At 40.9% G+C, this 18,170-nt stretch overlaps 2 pseudogenes; one reads left to right on the top strand and one right to left on the bottom strand.

Annotated features, from left to right (window-relative positions):
- The first annotated feature begins 6,980 nt into the window (after positions 1–6,980).
- Positions 6,981–11,985, top strand: LOC123471073 (annotated as a pseudogene).
- Positions 11,986–12,310: 325 nt separating this feature from the next.
- LOC123471072 lies at positions 12,311–13,686 on the bottom strand (annotated as a pseudogene).
- Between the last annotated feature and the right edge of the window lie 4,484 nt (positions 13,687–18,170).

Here is an 18,170-nt window from a genome sequence, read left to right as displayed (position 1 = left end):
AACTTGTTTATTCTGGCCTCCCATTTCGTAGTAGCAGATTCAGCCAAAATATTGAAAACACTTTGATTGAAGTGATTGTTTTTTTTATTGTTTGCAAAGTGTGCTGAACGATGGATATGTTATAGAGCAAACCAGATATGAGAATTAAGTGCAAGAAATCAGTGCAATTTGAATTGTGCTTAAATTTTGTATTCTCTCTTAGACAGCTATTGATGAAGAAAGGTTGCTGCTTCTGCATACTTTGGGTGGGTAATTATTTTATTATGATATGTACAAGTTCAGAATTATAAAATGTGACTATTTTCTTCCATGACGATATGATTTTCCATGGCGAAAAAAAAAATGAAAATTAAATGTGTTTTATGTACCATTTTGTACACTTGACAAAATATAACTCCGATATTTTTCACTAATTAAAGTATTATGTATTTTACTGTGGGGGGCAATTGTTAATTATTTTTGGGGGCATTAGTTAAGGGGGCAATAGTTTTGGGGGCAACAGTCTGGGGGGCAACTGTAGCAACCGCGAGGGGCATTAGTTAAAGGGGGCGATCGTCGCCAACCCTTGCCATTTTCCGAAGTTTTTTCATCATATACTGGTAACGTTGCAACTTGTTTCCGTAAAAGGGACTTCCATTTTGCTTTCTGTAAATCTTTTTGGATGAACTAGCTTTTGCAGTAAGCTCATTTTCAAGAAAACTCTGTAATGGTAAACGAATGTAATTAGGCTGCCCATTGGATCTGTTGTAGCAAAAGTATTTTACCACAACATTCAAGGATTTTTCCATCGTTTCAACAGATGTTGCAGCTGTAGGCGGAATGTCAGTCGGAATGCAACAATCTTCAACATTAATAGAAACGGTTGTTGGAGCAATAATTTTTATTCCTTGCTTTACAACGTGGTTGATGGGTGCAACACGATTAACCAAGTCAAAAATTGTTAAGCCCTGTAGTTAAAAATTGTCATCTGAAAAATCAGATGACAAGTATTACTGGCAACAAGAATTTTTTTCCCTAAAAGCATGGTCTAACATTGGAGGTCCCCGAACTGTCGTCTGCTAGGTGTTTCGTCTGCTATTTCCGCGGACAAATTTTGGGGCACACGATAGGGGCGCTGGCTGCCCAGATCAGTCATAACATTCCCTCCAAAACGTTGTCAACAATGGGGAAAGTAGTCGCTTGTGACTGTTTTCCGAGCTGTTTTTTTCACGATTGAAAATTAAAAAATTTACTGCAAAAAAAGGAAACCTGAATCAATTCCACTTTGTATTACACACCTTAATATACATTAATACACAGTAATTGACCATCTTAGACAGTTTGTGCAGCTTATACTGACCTTCTTTTTCTTCTTACGTGAGAGATTCCTTCCACCAAGTCATCCAAGATGACGGCCTTGTTTTGCCAAAAATTTGTTGCGACGAACATCGAATGGAAATGGTCCCTTTTTAATGTTTGAACAATAGAAATCTGATATCATATCGAAGCGAAACTTTAAAAAAATGAGGTTAGTCAGAAATTAAAAGAAGAGCAGCATAAGCTGCGCAAACTGTCTAAGATGCAGTGCCGGATTAACCACAGGGCTTACCGGGGCTAAAGCCCAGGGGCTCAAGGACTGGGAGGGAGCAAATTTTTTTGAAAACTGCCAAAACAATAGTTTTCGAAAAAATAAAATTTTTAAATAGTTTTTTTTAACTTTGAATTCTCTCATTTTGAAAGCAGAAGGTCAAAGCTGGGCCCCTGGGGGCCTTCTTTCAATTCTGCGCGTCTCTTGAGGGTTCTGGTACTCGTGGGAAAGGAAATTACATGCGCCTCGTGCGGCTCAGTTTTTCTTTAGTTGTCGTTTGAGAAGAAGCTAATTTGCTAATAGACTTCTAAGTCGTACACTCGTACTAAGTTTCGAAAACAATTATGTCAAATTCAGATAATGGCTTGAAAAAGTCAAGTCACCCAAGTGGGGCAGCAAATCGCAAGGCTAAGGCAACTAAAGATATAAGAGAGAAACAACTATTAAACTCAATACCCAAACTTAGAAAATTTGGATTTGGAAAAAAAGCTGATTTAAATTCAAACGGCTCTGCCTCAGCTTCAGTTTTATTGGATGTTGATGATGAAGACAATGATGAAGACGAAATCGAATTGAATGTATCAAGTCCTTTATCTAGTTTTCTTACTGATTCTCCTGTTTCACATGAAAACATTCACGATGATCGTGTCGAAAATCATTTAGGTAGTCATAATGTTGTTGACATCGATTTCCATTCGTGTTTGGGAGCTTCAAATTCAACTGAAGCAATTGTATAAGTTGAACTTGAGCGCACTAATGACGCTGGACTTTGGAGGAAATTAAGTCAAGACGATATAGGCTATTGGATTAAAAACGGGCCAGAAAAATGTCAGCACCACGACGATAAGTCTAATTTTGAGGCATCCTTGCAAACATTTGGGGACCAAAATATAAAATTTTCGAAAGGCCTTCTGTACCGAGTACTTCAAACGGATCAGAAAAACCTCAATCAGTTTCAAGTTTTGCGGGATTGGATTTTTTACTCCCCGGACACGGGAAAAATATTTTGTTTTCCTCGCACCCTTTTTTCATTGTCATCGTCAACAACATTTGGAGATCCTTGTGTGGGATTTAAAGACTGGAAGCATTGTGATTCTTCACTTCGACAGCACAAAGATAGCAAAAGACATAAAACAAACGCAACTACTTTTGCCTTAAGGAGGCGTCTTTTTGGAAAAATTGATCCGCATATAGAGGAAATGAGAAGCACAGAAGGCTCATACTGGAAATCATTGTTATTGCGTGTTGTTTATGTCATCAAATTTCTGTGTGGAAGAGGCCTTCCACTTCGTGGAGATAACGAACTAATAGGATCGCCAAAAACGGCAACTGTCTTCGTATTCTTGAATTGATGAGTCAGTTTTTTCCGTTCATTTGTAACCATTTAAAAGAATGTGGCAACAAAGGAAAGGGCCGATCTTCTTATTTATCTTCGACCATCTACGAAGAGTTAATTACAATTATAGAAGTGAAAGTGTTTTCTCTAATACTTTCTGAAATCCAAGATATTTTTTCTGTGTTTATTGATTCTACACCAGACTTGACACACGTTGACCAGCTCTCCATGATTATCACATATGTTTCAGTAACGTCTCACGAAGCTACCGAACGTGTTTTGTCCTTTATTCCCATTGAAAGCCATACTGGTGAATATCTGGCCAACATTATTCTTAAATTTTTCGAGGACCAAAAAATTGACATTAAAAATGCACGAGGGCAATCGTACGATAATGCTGCGAATATGCCAGGAAGGTACAATGGCGTGCAAGAAAAAATAATTTAAAAAAATCCCCTTGCTTTTTACATTCCCTGTACTGCGCATTCACTAAACCTTGCTGGGGTTTGTGCAGCTGAAAGCTGTCTTGAGGCCACTCGCTTTTTTGGAATTGTCCACGAACGCCTGATACAAGTCATCAAGCCAAATATTTATTTGACCACATGCCATTTCGTGAGACTGCCATAATGACAAGACTTTGGAATTCAGTCATGGAGAGATTTAATATAGTAAGCAAAACTTTGCAATCCGAAACTTTGGACTTTGGCAGCGCTGTGTTTGATGACTTTGAAAATGAAGCCTTAAAGCTGATTGCAAACGGAAAATATAGAGATGCAGATAAAATACTAAGAAGGCGTCGACAGCAAGTTAATGATGGTCCAAGCCAAGATGTCGTTCTGTCAGGTCAAACTCGCTTTCGAGTGGATTGATTTCTTCCGATATTGGACTCTTTGTCGCAAGCTCTAATTTCCCGGACAAACGCTTACGGTAAAGTTGCTGGCTTATTCGTATTTCTCAATAATTGTTGGAGATTGGATTTTGATATTTTGATCGAAAAGGCCACCATTTTGCTAACTCAGTATAGTTCTGACTTAGAGAAATCGTTTTCCGATGTTGACACATTTCAGCCTATTGTAAAGAATCGAGATCTCTGACAACAGAGAAACGATGGCCTTCGACTTTCTAAAAAGTCACTCTTCTGGCGCCCCAAGCAATACGGGGAGTTGACCGTTGCAGAAAAAGCCAACTTGTTTTCGAACAAGAAAGGAGGTCGAGTGGACCGTTGGAAAAGACGCTACCACGATTCTCACGCCAGCCAGAAGAAAAAAATGCTTCCTTAAAAAACCATAAATAGAATAGCTCGTCAGTCTTCGACGCTCTTCTTGATCTGACCACTTCAGTCTTCACGACAGTTTTCTGCTGCAGTATTTTGCGCGTGTAAACCATTACATTGGTGGCAGCGATCTATCGTACTCGTGTGTTTTATCCTTCAATTGTTGCATAAATTATTTTGGCTCCAGGACCACCGTGAGGTAATTTCCTGATGAGTTTTACATTATACGTTTAACGTCATTCCGAAGCGGCTGTCGAAATATTTAGCAATCGTATGTACACGGCGTGGATCTTGTCAGTCGGGTTAGGGATTGATTCGTAGTATAATTGCTGGCTTTCACTGACATACACGAGAGTAAATCAAACACTTTCTTAATGGCTATGACGGCAAGAAAGCAACTTTAACCACCCTTCAATCGTTAAAAAGGGGTATAATGCGCCACACAAACACGTTGTATAGCAGTTCTGTTGGTCTTCAGCCAATTCTGCCATTTTTTGTATAACTTGTATAACAGTTTTGTTGGTCTTCAGCCAACTCTGCAATTTTATTTTCCATCCATTTTTTTTTCTTTCTCTGCAAAGCATTGCCGCAATTAATTTTTTTTTCGGTGATGCGATTTACGACCACCAAAAACCCCTCGTCAACGAATGACCACTGCAAAGCCAGTAATTCTAAGGCGAAATCAGACAAGCCGGGAATTCTTTTTTTTTTCAACTCACCGAGAAGGTCTATTTTAATTTGTTCTCCCAAAACAGCTGGCTCTGCCAATTGTTAGGTCGAGTTTGATTTCTTCCTTACGTTAACTGATTTTTTTCTCCATCCATTTTTTTTCTTTCCCTGCAAAGCATCGCCGCCATTTTCTTTTTGTCGGTGATGCGATTTACGACCACCGAAAACCCCTCGTCAACGAATGACCAATGCAAAGCCAGTAATTCTAAGGCGAAATCAGACAAGCCGAAAATTCTTTTTTTTTTCAACTCACCGAGAAGGTCTATTTTAATTTGTTCTCCCAAAACACCTGGCTCTGCTAATTGTTAGGTCGAGTTTGATTCCTCCTTACGTTAACTGATTTTTTCCTCCGTCCATATTTTTTTTCTTCTTCTCGGCAAGCATCACCACCGTTTTCTTTTTACGGTGATGCGATTTATGACCTCAGAAAACCCCTCGGCAACAAATGCCCAATGCAGCGTCAGTAACTTTAAACGGAAATCAGACAAGCCGGTTTCTTTTTTGAAACTCGCTTGGAAACCGCAATTGAATTGTCTCCCCAAATCAGCTGGTCCTGCCAATTGCAAGTGCACAGTTTCATTATCTTCTTATCTTATCGTCAACCCCACAGTTTTACAGCCTTGTTTCAGTATCACGGCCATTTTTTCCCTTTGCAATATTTTTTGGAGTGATACAATTTGGACCATCTATATCGAATGCGTTCACCGTCTCGACCGCAGAAAACCACTCGCCAATGAATGGCCCACGCAACGCCAGTAGCGCCTAAAGCAAAATTAGGCAAGCCTAGCTTTTTCAACACATTTGGGAAGTCTATTTTGACCACTTTCTCTCCCAAATCAGTGGAACGACGCCAGCCCGCCGTTGATGACGATTGTTACTCAGTCGACGCCTATTACGAAGACGATAACGACTATACTAGACGAGCTGCCACTAATCGAGCCTAAACCTCTGCCCGTAAATCCCTCGTTTGAAGAAGACCGTGCAGCATTTTTAAGTAAAGGAAAAGGTTTACATGGCGCGTCCAATCCAATTCGAAAGTTGATTGGGGAAACGTCCAGCCAGCGTCGAGACGATTGGGCCCACGCCGTCAGCAAATCCCTACCTAGGACACCTGTCACCCATACTCGCCTTTATCCCGAATTAAACGCTGACGTGGAAGATGTCGATCTGCGCACCGAAGAGGCACCTGAACTGTCTGGTCCGGGTCTAACGGTGCGGAAAAATCGCAACATCCGAGTAAAGGGCCAGCCGCCGACCCGAGTCAGTGAACGTAATCGAAACAAAGCTTTCCAGTCCCTTGTGCCAGAAACGATTAAACCTGTCTAGTCCACTCTGATTAACGACATCTATCTCAAACTCGAAAGCGATCCCGAGTCATCAGATGAGAACGACGATTTCAGCAGCGTGAAGTCTCATAACGATTTAGAAGTCGAGCAAGACCCGAGTCAGTGAACGTAATCGCACCAGTAACGCACCAGAGAACGTGTCAATGTGGATTTAAGAGGGAAAGAGAAAGTAGAAACCCCTCAAATATTCTTCGACGCCTATTGGCAGATATCAGAATTTTTATACAGACCAATCACAACAAACGACAGAGAAACTAGCTCCTACTAGTCAAGTAGGAACACAGACGAACTCCCCTTCAACCCGATTGGTAGAAACGCAGACGCCTTACCCGTTCACTCGACAAGTAAAAACTCAAACGACCCTCCCCCCTTCGAAAAACCCCAGCCATCCTCGTCAAAACAAACAGAAACAAATTTCACACCGTACAAAAGCGTATATTTCAAATCGTCACCTTCTCAGCAAACGGTCGACACGAACCCATCTAGACCAACGATGGCGCATCCAAACCCATATGAGACTTTGTACAAATGTCTGCGGGAGACAGGGGCGTCAAGAGAAGATGCCGCAGCAGGAGCGAAAGCCGCCTTGGCGTTGACAAAACATTTTGTGGCGCGAGCAGGTTCCGCGCGGTAGATATAGTCGAAAAAGAGGTCAACTGCTCCACTGCTACGAACCACAGCTATTACAATAGTCAAAAGTTATTGCAGAATCAGCAACAACAAACGATAGCGTTATTAGCTCAGGTACCCGCTTTCATTGGATGGGGGTCAACCAAATTTGAGGACTGGATACAACTTTTGAAAGGGTAGTCGAAACCACTGATTTTGAAGATGGGAGAAAATTTAAATTTTAGGCTCAAAGCTTTTTGGGTCTGCAGGGGACTGTATTACAACCTTCCAGCTAAATTATCCAAGGGAAGCAAAAACATTTGTTAAGTTTAAACAGAATCTCCATGAACGCTTCCACGGTTTCAGGATTGCTAATCCCGTTACTGCTGGCGCAGAGGGTCAGTCGGTTCTTACGGTGGTAAGCCTGCCAGACTGTTCTTACTTTACACGGTTTAACTTTTCTCTTGTGCCGTAGCACGGTTTCAACGACTACAGCGGTCGCCTTGTCGGGCTAGCGCTAGAAAGTTCGGTGACTGCTGTTCGCCTTTATCGGGCTAAAGCATGGTCAGAATCTGTTGGGCTTTGTCGGGCTCAACAGGGGATGTTGCCGCAAGAGTCTTACTCTTTATCGCGGTGATGTAAGACTCCGGGTGGTCGACTCGGTCGCAGGCTGGCACGACAGGAATGGCGGCTGGCAGGCAAGAAGAGGCGGCGGCAGGAGGGCTTCTGGACTTATCTGGAAAACGGGGAGTATTAGCGGGAGAATAATGGACGCGGACACAACACGTCGGTGAAGAAAAGTGAGTGTATTTGCATGGCTCGACGGCCCCTTATATACACAGAAAACTACACCGTTGTCTAATTTATCCGAGCGTCCGATCCTGGAGTAGAGGGCACCGCTGCTGATGATTGCCGGTTATCGATCAGTGACCTTCACGATAAACCTGCGGGAACTATACCTATATTCTTGCGGGAAGAACTCTGCAGGCTCCGCCTCAATGAGATCAACCCTCACGTCGTTCCTTTCACCCTCAACAGGTGTCTCCATGTATATGGAAAAGCACTCAGGCAGTTCCAATAACACAGTCTCGCGCTCCAGCCTCTTATCTACGGCTCTTGCGAGCCGTAGGCCGTCTCAAGTCACTTGCTTCTGCTAATGGACTTCCTTATCCTCGGTGGCACGGCACTCCACTGAGGAGGGCTCGTCTGAGCCTAGCTTGCTTCGGCCAAAGGGTTGTCACCCGGACGAGGGCTGTGAGCTTCGTCCGTCGGAGTTTCCGACACACGGAGGGGATAACAGAAAAATGTACTTTACAGAGTTTAAAAATTGCATCCGTTATTCTGGGGAATCTATCAGGGACTATAGAGCAAGTGACTGACGCGTACCCCCATTGTTTTACGAGCGCACCTTGGTGTTTTAAGATTAGCTTTTGCGGCTGGAGGCCATGTTTGTTTCGCGATAAACATGGCCGCCAGCCGTAATTTCTCTCTTAAAATAGTAAGGTGCGTTCATAAAAAAGTAGGGGGTACGTGTCAGTCACTTGCTCTATGCTTGCCGGTTGCAGACGGAAGCAGCCTACCCAACGGAAGTAGGAAAGGCAACTGATGCAGATGTCCTCAAATTACGAGAGACTATGTTAATGGATTGCTTTCTGTGAGTGTTAAAACTCAACCTACGCGAAAGAATGAGTTTTAAAGACTATAGGAACTTAAATGACCTGGTAGAAGCAACAGAAAAATGTGCAGCTATCTTAAATGAAGCGAAACTAGAGAAACCGAGCGCCGAATTTGTCAACGCCGTTTCGGCAAATGCTAATGCCCCAGAATTGAGGGAAACAAAAAACGAGATCTCAGAACTAAAATCAGTCATTGAGCAACTTTCGCAGAAACTGAGAGCCACCCAACTTGCAGATAAGAGTAACGAGTCAATCAATGCCGTCGCCACCGGCCATAACGTCCAATTAGCGGAAAGCAAACGGGAAATAGAGGAATCAAAAAACCTTTTGAAAGCTAGTAATAAGAGTTATTGCGATATGATGAAACAGTCCAGAGACGCAGAGAAAATGGTGAGAAATCTGCAGCTTCAGGTCGCCGGTATGAGCCAACCAATCCCCCAGGCTAAACCAAAGAGACAGTATCAACAAAATCACAGTGACCTTATTACAGACAATAGTACTCAGTTTCCGCATCAACCACCAGTACATCGTAATCCACCACCATCTTACAAGGATAATCACAATAACCCGGTTAATGGACCCCCTTACAGCGGAGAGCGTTATTGTGCTTATTGCGCAATTAACGGCAGGAACCCAACCACTCACAACACTGACAAGTGTGGGTGGGGACCGAACGGGCCAACCTGTCATCAAGGTGGGCACATTGCGCGTGATTGCCCCTCCGCACCACTTCGTTCTGACGCCCGATATGTGCCGCCAGCTCAGAATCCAGGTCAGCTAAACCCCTGGAATCAGGAAAACTAGAAGCCACAATTGTAACGTGGGGCAAAACGGTTGGCCTTGTCCTAAAACCCGGCAGATTATTAATCAAGTAATAGAAACCAGAAAAAATTAAATACCGTGGCTTCCCATTCAAGTTGGAAATGAGAAATTCAAGGGCTTTTTAGATAGTAGGGCGGGTAGAAGTTTAATTAAGACAGAAGTTTTTAACAGATTGAAGGAAGGTGTAATGAAGTTTACTGCTGACGTTCCGGTCGATTTATACGGTGTAGAGAACACCAGACTAGTTACAAGAGAGCTAGTGACCCTACAAGTTCAAGTTTTAGGCGATAATCTGCTGCAGGATTTTATCGTCGTTGATAGCATCAGGGAGGAGTGCATCTTAGGTTTAGATGCATTTTACGAGCACAAGTTCATCATTGATGGTAGCGAAAGGAGAATTTACCGAGTCAAACAAACTTTGAAACAGGACTCCTCGCCCACCATCGTAGCAAGAGAGAAGATCACGATCAAGCCCTTTAGTGCCACTGTCGTTGAATCGGAAGGGAATGGGGCTAAACTACCTCCCAATCTTGCGTTTTTTTTCCACAGAGGACCGGGACTGAACAGCGGAGTACGAGTTGATCCTTTCACCAATAAGAGTAGTGAGGAAACCAATTTTAAAATAGCGTTAGTTAATGAAACGAATAAACCAATCTCCCTGCCAAACTATGAAATAATCGGAACGTTAGGATTCTGCCGGATAGAAAAAGATAATATCAATTCATGGGTGAGTGCGAGCTGTCGTCCATTGCTGTAGATTTTGCCAACAATTTGCCACTTGATATGTCAAGAGTAGATAGCATTAAAATTTTTTTAATCGATAGAAAATCACTATTTGCATCCACTACAGGAGAATAAGGGAAAACGGGGCTAGTAAAGCATCACATTAATACGGAAGGACACCCTAGTATACTTTTCCGTTTGAACATAGTAGGCGCATTGCTTACGCTTTCTATACGCCAGGTTCTGGTACATAAAGGGTTTTAACTACCGTCAGAAATAACTGAAGGAAAAAGTCGGGGGGGAGAATAAATATGATTATCTTACCAGAAGACAACTAATATAATTACCAGGTTTCTAAACAGTAATGTTGTTTTTTTAATCAGTGCTTAGGACTAGTTTAACACTTCGTAATACTGAGTTTAAATACGCTACTTAATCAACCAAGCTTTTTCAACGGCTTCAGTTTTTTAAACTCAGTTTGCTACTGGTAAAAGAACGGTATTCATTACGTTTTGATTGACAAAGGCCTTGCAGTATAACATACCCGGGTAATGCTGGTATTTAAGAGGTATACAAATTACGCTTCGACTGCTGCAAGCGTAGTAGCAATTTGTAAGTATTTTAACGTGAATGAAGCCGGTATATAAATAGTCAATAATCCGCTCACATTGAATTTTTTTGTTATTAATTTACAGTTTTCTATAAGCGTTATATTCCAGCGTACAAAGAGATTAAAGAGATTAAAATTATACCACAGTTTGGTAAAAATTGTTCTATTTGTGATACTGGTTTTAAGCCGGCATGCTATTTGATAATATTACGTTCTGTTTGTCACACAGAGAATTTTATATAAGATTCTATATTTATATAAGCGCACAAATACATATTCAAACATCATGGCAGCGTATGACGAAGAGAAGTAACAAACCATTTCGTACATTCATTTGGTGATTCAATATCGGGTAATTTAGAAAAATTGCCTAGTTTATACGGCATAGCGAACATTTTCCCCATAATTAGGTTAATGTTCCATTCTCCCACTCTTTATTCCAACTTCGATACAAGGAATGTTTGATATTTAAAAGATGGATACGGGTGAAGGAAAGCATTTTCTTAACTAGAAAATTTGAAGCCAATTATTCTGAAAATGTTGCTGCCTTTGGGATCCTCAATAAAATCATTATATACAACCACATTACCATTATTTAAAATGCAAACATTGTTTGGAAATTTAGTACTTAAAGTGAAACTGGGAAATGTCATTCTTTTTTCCTGGTTTTTCCCTTAACGTCCAGTAAAACTTATCACAATTTTTTTATCCCTGAGGGTTTATATGTATATATACTGAAGGACTATAACAATTTTAGGGTGTGGGGTATAGGGGGTAGGGTAGTAGTAGTAGATCTCAGAAGGTTTAATGTCCATTATGTATTTCCATATACGTTTCTTCCCTGAATGACCAATCGTCCCCAAATTTTGTACAAAATTCTGTCAAAATTTGATACGTGGTATAGTAGCTTTTTCATTTGATTCTATTACAGTTTTAAAAAATTAATTTGCGTAATTGTTACCTAGCTGGTTGCCGAATCCTAGGCAGTGAATTTGATTTTGTTTGCGTAACCTTACAACTGTCAATGCATTGCAGTCAGTGCAGAAGGCTGTATAACAGTCACTAAACAGTTAAAAAGTGTTTTCTTTAACAAAATGTTTTAAGCAGTAGATTTTTATATATTTTTTTATATTGCAGTAGTAAACATGCTGCCAGAACGGAGACTATGAAGAAAAAAGTTACACAGCGGCGACAAGATAACTAATTTTAGATGCTATATCTACATGTATGTGTGTGATAGCTCAGCGGTAAGGTGTTGGAAGAAGATCAAGATCAATCGATCAATCCTCTTTGAAACGCAAAATTTATTTAGTTTTTTCCTTTATATGCGTATTGTTAAATTTTTAAGTCGCTTAGTATGTCTTAAACTTAAACTATCCTACACTGTTAAAAAGGGTTTTATTTTTCGAAGGTTTTCAACCTTCGAAAATTTGTAGGAGGTTTCGAAAATTGAAAAACGTAAAAAATACACTGCGAAATTTGAACGTAAAAAAACTTTTTCGCAAAATAATTTTTCATTAATAAGAACACATAGCTTAGTGGTCAGAGCGGGTATCTAGCGATCTTGTGGCAAAGAGGTACAGTGTTCAAACCCCAGAAAAACACTTGCTTTTTCGTATTTAAGTATAAGTACTTTCCAACCGCTGTTCATTTTTCGAAGGTTAAATACTTCGAAAAATGAAAGTTTCGTTTGGCGTTAATCGAAACGTGGAAACTAATTCAGTTTTCGAAGGTTATTAACCTTCGATCTGGGTTGTTGACAATTCGAAGGTTTTTTCGTTCGAAAAACGAACGACTTTTTTAACAGTGTAAGTAATATTTATATGGTTACATTCCCTGAAATTGCTTTTACAAGACAATTCAATTTGTTGTCTATTTTTGAGGGAAAATCTTCATCTAATTCACGATTGCATTCTCATTTTTTTTTTTACATAAGTCCCCGTGTTGCTAATTCCGGACAGTATACTGCTGCAGATGATGTAAAATTAAACTGCTATTCATACTAGTCGCATTATGTCAATAACAACGTAGTGGTAAGGTGTTGCGCTGGCATCATTAAGTTTAATTGTTCAATACTCATGCGGAAATAAAACATTTTTTCTTCAAATGTCATTTTTTTTCTAATTTTTGGAAAATTTTTTAATTCGCTTAATAGGTCTTAAACTTACATTATCCTTATAGACAATTTTTTTCAAAAAAATTGCCCGAAGGACATTACCGAAGGAATCTTGTTTGAGTTACGTACATCGTGAAAGGCAAGTTCAACTTGCAGTCTCTCAAAGCTATCCATAATTTTTCCATCCGCAGTTGTTGGCAACAAATACTTGTGTCTTTCCATCAATCGATTCATAATTTGTTCAAGTGGCCTGTTTCCCGACCGTAAAACATTCCGAAAAAAACGAAGAAAATTTTCAAAAACAAATGCGGTTAAAGTTTCTACACCACATTGAAAATTATGAGCATCTTCAGGTAGATGAATAATAGCGTGAGTGGTTGGCCTGATTGGGTAAAATCTTTCAACTGCTGCACGTACAATCGTAAAACCTTCTTGCTTTCAACAATATCTGCGGATGATACGGGTTTAAGATTGAAACCACCCATCAAAAGCATAGAATACTGAAGTAACATTATGTTTTTGAGTTGTTCTTCGCTCAATAAATCCTTAAATGCAGGGAAAAAGTAATACATCATAAAATATCTTAATTCGTGATGTTTATACTTCTTATAGCATCTAGTTAAGGAGCGCAGAGTTCGATCAAATTCAAAACGTTTGCAAGATCCAAACAGTTTGAGCCGTTCAACTATCTGGAATAGTGCATTGTGGCTCAATTTTCCCTCTTTACGATGTTCTACTAAACCCTCTAGTCGTCGGCTAAAACAACCGGCGTACATGGTATGCATTGTGTCAATAATGAAACCAGAGATCATCGGAAACTTTAATTTAGTAAAGAATGGACTTAAATCATTAATATTATTAATATGGTCATCCGGGGACTCGGTGCTTTTTTGTTGAGAATTGCCAAACATGTTATAACCTAACGGCCGCCAGACGGCGCTGGTTGGAAGAACTCAGTGGGCTATCTCCTTTACTTTTCCTCTATTGCTGTTTAGAAACACTCTCTCTCTCTTCTACTGTCAGTCACGCTGGGACGACGTCCATTGACAGCCGTCAAGTATTCCTGTATTTCGTTTACTCACATTCATTCTATTCTGTTATCGGGCAATTTTCTTTCATCAACTTGTGTGCTTTGGTAATTATATAATGTGTCAGGTTATGTTTATGCCAAGTATATTCCACAAGTTGGAACTATCTCATATCCTGTATTAAAGAATACAGAAGCCTCGCTCATATCTTTCCTTGTATATTTTTATCAGGTTATGGGCCCAGTACCGTAGACCATTTAATTACAAGATGAATTCAATGCGAGATGTCAATCATATTGCCAAATTTAACGGCCAGAATTTTCCATTGTGGAAACTTGGATTTTGGATCCTACTGCAACAGCACGAGCTGGTTAAAATTGTTACTGGTGAAGAAACTATTCCCTTAGAGGTATATTATTGCAACACTAATCTTGAACTGTACGATACAACAGTTAATGACTATGCTGTCAATCCCTTAACAGAACATTGTTGAAGGAAGAGTCACCAATGTCGAAGCCATTACAGCATGGCACACTAAAGATACACTTGCTCGTGGTTACCTCATTTCAACAATTGAGAGTCAACAACAAAGATCATTGATAAACTGCAATACCGCTAACCAAATGTGGGTACGTCTGACAGCTCAATATCTCCGAAATGCTGTGGAAAATCGCTATGTCTTACAAACAAGATTCTTTGAGTATCGTTACAGGCCTGACCAAGACATCATGACTCATATCACGGAGATAGAGACGATGGCCACGCAACTTAAAGACATTGGAGCACCTGTTGACGCCATTTCAATAATGACGAAGATAATTTGCACGTTACCTCCTAGTTACAGAAGTTTCGTTACGGCATGGGACAGCGTCCCATTTGCAGATAGGACAATGGCCTTACTAACCTCTCGTTTATTAAAAGAAGAAGAGATGGCTAAACGTTGGGACGCAGGTCAACCTGATCCTCAAGACGCTGTATTTTTTGCTCATCAACACCCATCATATGCACAAGATTTTAGTTCCAGCTCAACATCATCATCGCGTGGTCGTGATCGTGCAAATCGAGGTACAAGACGTGGTGGCCGTTTCAACAATCGACAGCAACCTTACAAATTCTGTAAATATTTTCGCTGCAATATTGCTGGACACACCATTGAGGTGTGTCGAAAAAGAATTCGAGACGAAGAAGATGCAAAAAAGAACAAAAACAATTTTAGTGCTAACCCAGCAGTCACATCTGAAGAAAAAGAAGTGGGTAAGAAACTCGAACACACACTTCAAGAAGATGCCTATATGTCGTCATGATGCTTTATTGGGCGATGCATCACGGACTGGTTCGCTGCCTCAGGTGCTACGCAGCACATGACCGATCAACGTTCACTCTTCAGAACTTTTACGCCAATTTCATCCGAGAAATGGAATGTAAATGGAATCGGCTCTGCTCATCTGCTCGTACGCGGGTATGGAAGCATTGAATTCTTCGTAACAACAGGTGGCATTCAACGAGAAATCACGATTTAGAGAGTTCTCTTTGTACCAGGCCTAGGTACCAACCTTGTATCCATCGCTGCTGTAACTGATGTTGGATTATCTGTTCACTTCATTGAAACTAGGGTGACTTTTGCAAAGAATGAAGTAGCCGTCATGGTAGGTGAGCGCATTGGAAAGAGTTTATATCACCTAGCAATCACCCCAAAGCTCTCAGGTTTCCAGCCATCCAATGATTCAGCATGTTATGCAGTACCATCACCAACTTCAATCGTCATCTGGCACCAACGGCTTGCACACGTTAGTTACAAGACCATTTTGAGGATGGCATCCAACCAACTCGTAGATGGCCTTCAACTTTTAACCAACGCCAGCTTACCAGAACAGCCATGCTTAGGATGCGTGTCGGGAAAGATGTGTCGGTCTCCTTTTCCGACTGGACGAAGCAGAGCAAACGAGATCGGCCAGCTAATTCATTCTGACGTGTGCGGCCCCATGCACTTAGTTACGCCAGGAGGTGCAAAGTATTTCGCGCTCTTCACTGATGACTACAGTGGATGGCGCGTTATCTATTTTCTAAAACAAAAGTCGGAAGTTGCTGCTTCATTCAAGAACTATGTCGGTGTACTTCGCAGCGAGACTGGTCATCTAGTACACACACTCAGAGCAGACAATGGTGGTGAGTTCACAAGTAACTCCTTTAAAGCTTGGCTCTCTGACAAAGCAATCATACTTGAAACATCTGCACCACATTCACCGGAACAAAACGGAGTTGCAGAAAGGGCCAATCGGACCATTGTTGAAGGCGGACGTTCCCTCCTACACGCCAAACACCTGCCACTAGAGCTCTGGGGAGAAGCCACCTCCTGCGCTGTTTATGCGCTCAACCATGTTACCAGCAGCAAATCTCTAGTTACACCTTATCAATCCTGGTATGGTAAAAAAACCCAACATTTCACATCTGCGGATCTTTGGATCAACTGCTTTTATCCATGTGCCCAAAGCCGAGAGACGTAAACTGGACTCAAAGAGCCTCAAGTGCTACTTTGTTGGATACTCACTAACCCAAAAAGCATACCGCTTTTGGGATCCAGTTGGTAGAAAAATAAAAATAAGTCGGGACGTTATTTTTGACGAAACATGTGTAACGAGCCAACTGCATTATTTACGCTTTACAGAAGATGGCAAATCTGCACGGACATTGAGTGTACGCAAGGTGTACACCAAGGCAACGCCCACAACACCAAGTGACTACACGCCACCGCCATCTAAGCCACACCCAATGTGCCACTTGCAATTCTGTATAAAAGCTGGATTTAACTAACTACCAATGGATTTCTCTGGAAACAGGCCTATGCATCACCTTACATGATGAAGAAGAGGGACGAGTTAGATTGGCAACACTAAAAACATGCAGTAGACAGGGAACAATTAGTGAAAGTCAACAATGGGTTATCGAAATCATAACAACAAACCCGGATTTGTTGGATAATTTCCCAGATGCATCCATTGACGAATTCGAAGAAATCCAGTTGGAACAGAGGACATCAGTAACAACGACCGTCAGTTCGCCAATTTTCGGAGGATTATTAAAACGGAACCATGGGAGAGGAAATATCATATGGGACGTGATAGGATGGGGACTAATGAAACACGGTAAGTCACCCGATGAAAAATGTTTAACACACAATAGCGTTAACAAACCAATAACACTCGAAGCATGCGATCCTAATTGGATCAAATATCAAACAAGCCTACAAAAATTATTAACAAGTAATGACCCCTTGGTGCAATCACAAACAACCGTGGCTAACTGTAGCGAAGCATCCAGCAAGGGCCAAGCCTTCGAATATTCCTCCGACTTCACGATAAGACCATTTCACACAAACAACTGCATTAAAGCGAACACAACGATGCTCATCCTGCACGAATGCTGAGATAAAAGTTCCATGTGGGGAACATTCGATCTCACAGGACAATTAATGGCCAGTGATAGAACAGGACTTCATTCAGGCGCTTCGGACCGGAAATGCCTAACACGACGGGTCGACAAATTATCGTTGGGACACTGTCATGGAACAAGCCAGAAACAACATTTTAGCTTCGAGTACCGGAATCCACATCAACCTAGAACATTGTCGGCAGCAGCAATAATATCTCTACATACGCAACACGCAATATTTGGAAAATATCTACCAATCTTGCCACCATTAAACCATCGTGATCCAAAGGAGATTAACTATAAAACAAACGCAACGGAAGGAATAACTAAAAATTCAACCATAACGACAAAGTCAGCAACATCCATGACTGCTACAACAGATATATCAGTCATACCTTCCATTCCAGCCACAGTTACAACAAGTGCGAAGCCAGAAACAACAACAACAACGATTAGGCCGACCACAACCACAACAAAACCGACAACAACATTCAAAACAACAACAACAAAATCAACCACTACCACAAAAAAGCCGACCACAACCACAAAAAAACCAACAACAACCACACAAAAACAGACCACTACCACACAAAACCCGACCACCATCATTCAAAAACCAAGTACTACCACACCAAAAACAACCACTATCACACAAATACCACCCTCTACACCCAAATCAACTACAACATCAAAATCTACTACGAAATCAACAGAAGCAGAGAAATGAACAACAATAACATCAAGAACCGCATCAACAACATTAACTAGTACATCACTTAAAACGACTATCACAACACAGTCATCTACAACTACAGAAAAAATTAACACAGAAACCACAACGACAAACACAATAAAACCAAAATCTAACCAAGCTGGAATTATTTCGTCCACCGACCCAACTATAAG

This window comes from Daphnia magna, linkage group LG4, assembly GCF_020631705.1.
Source record: "Daphnia magna isolate NIES linkage group LG4, ASM2063170v1.1, whole genome shotgun sequence".
NCBI lineage: Eukaryota > Metazoa > Arthropoda > Branchiopoda > Diplostraca > Daphniidae > Daphnia > Daphnia magna.
Note: the sequence above shows the minus strand (reverse complement) of the source record. Positions and strands in the feature narration are given on the sequence as shown.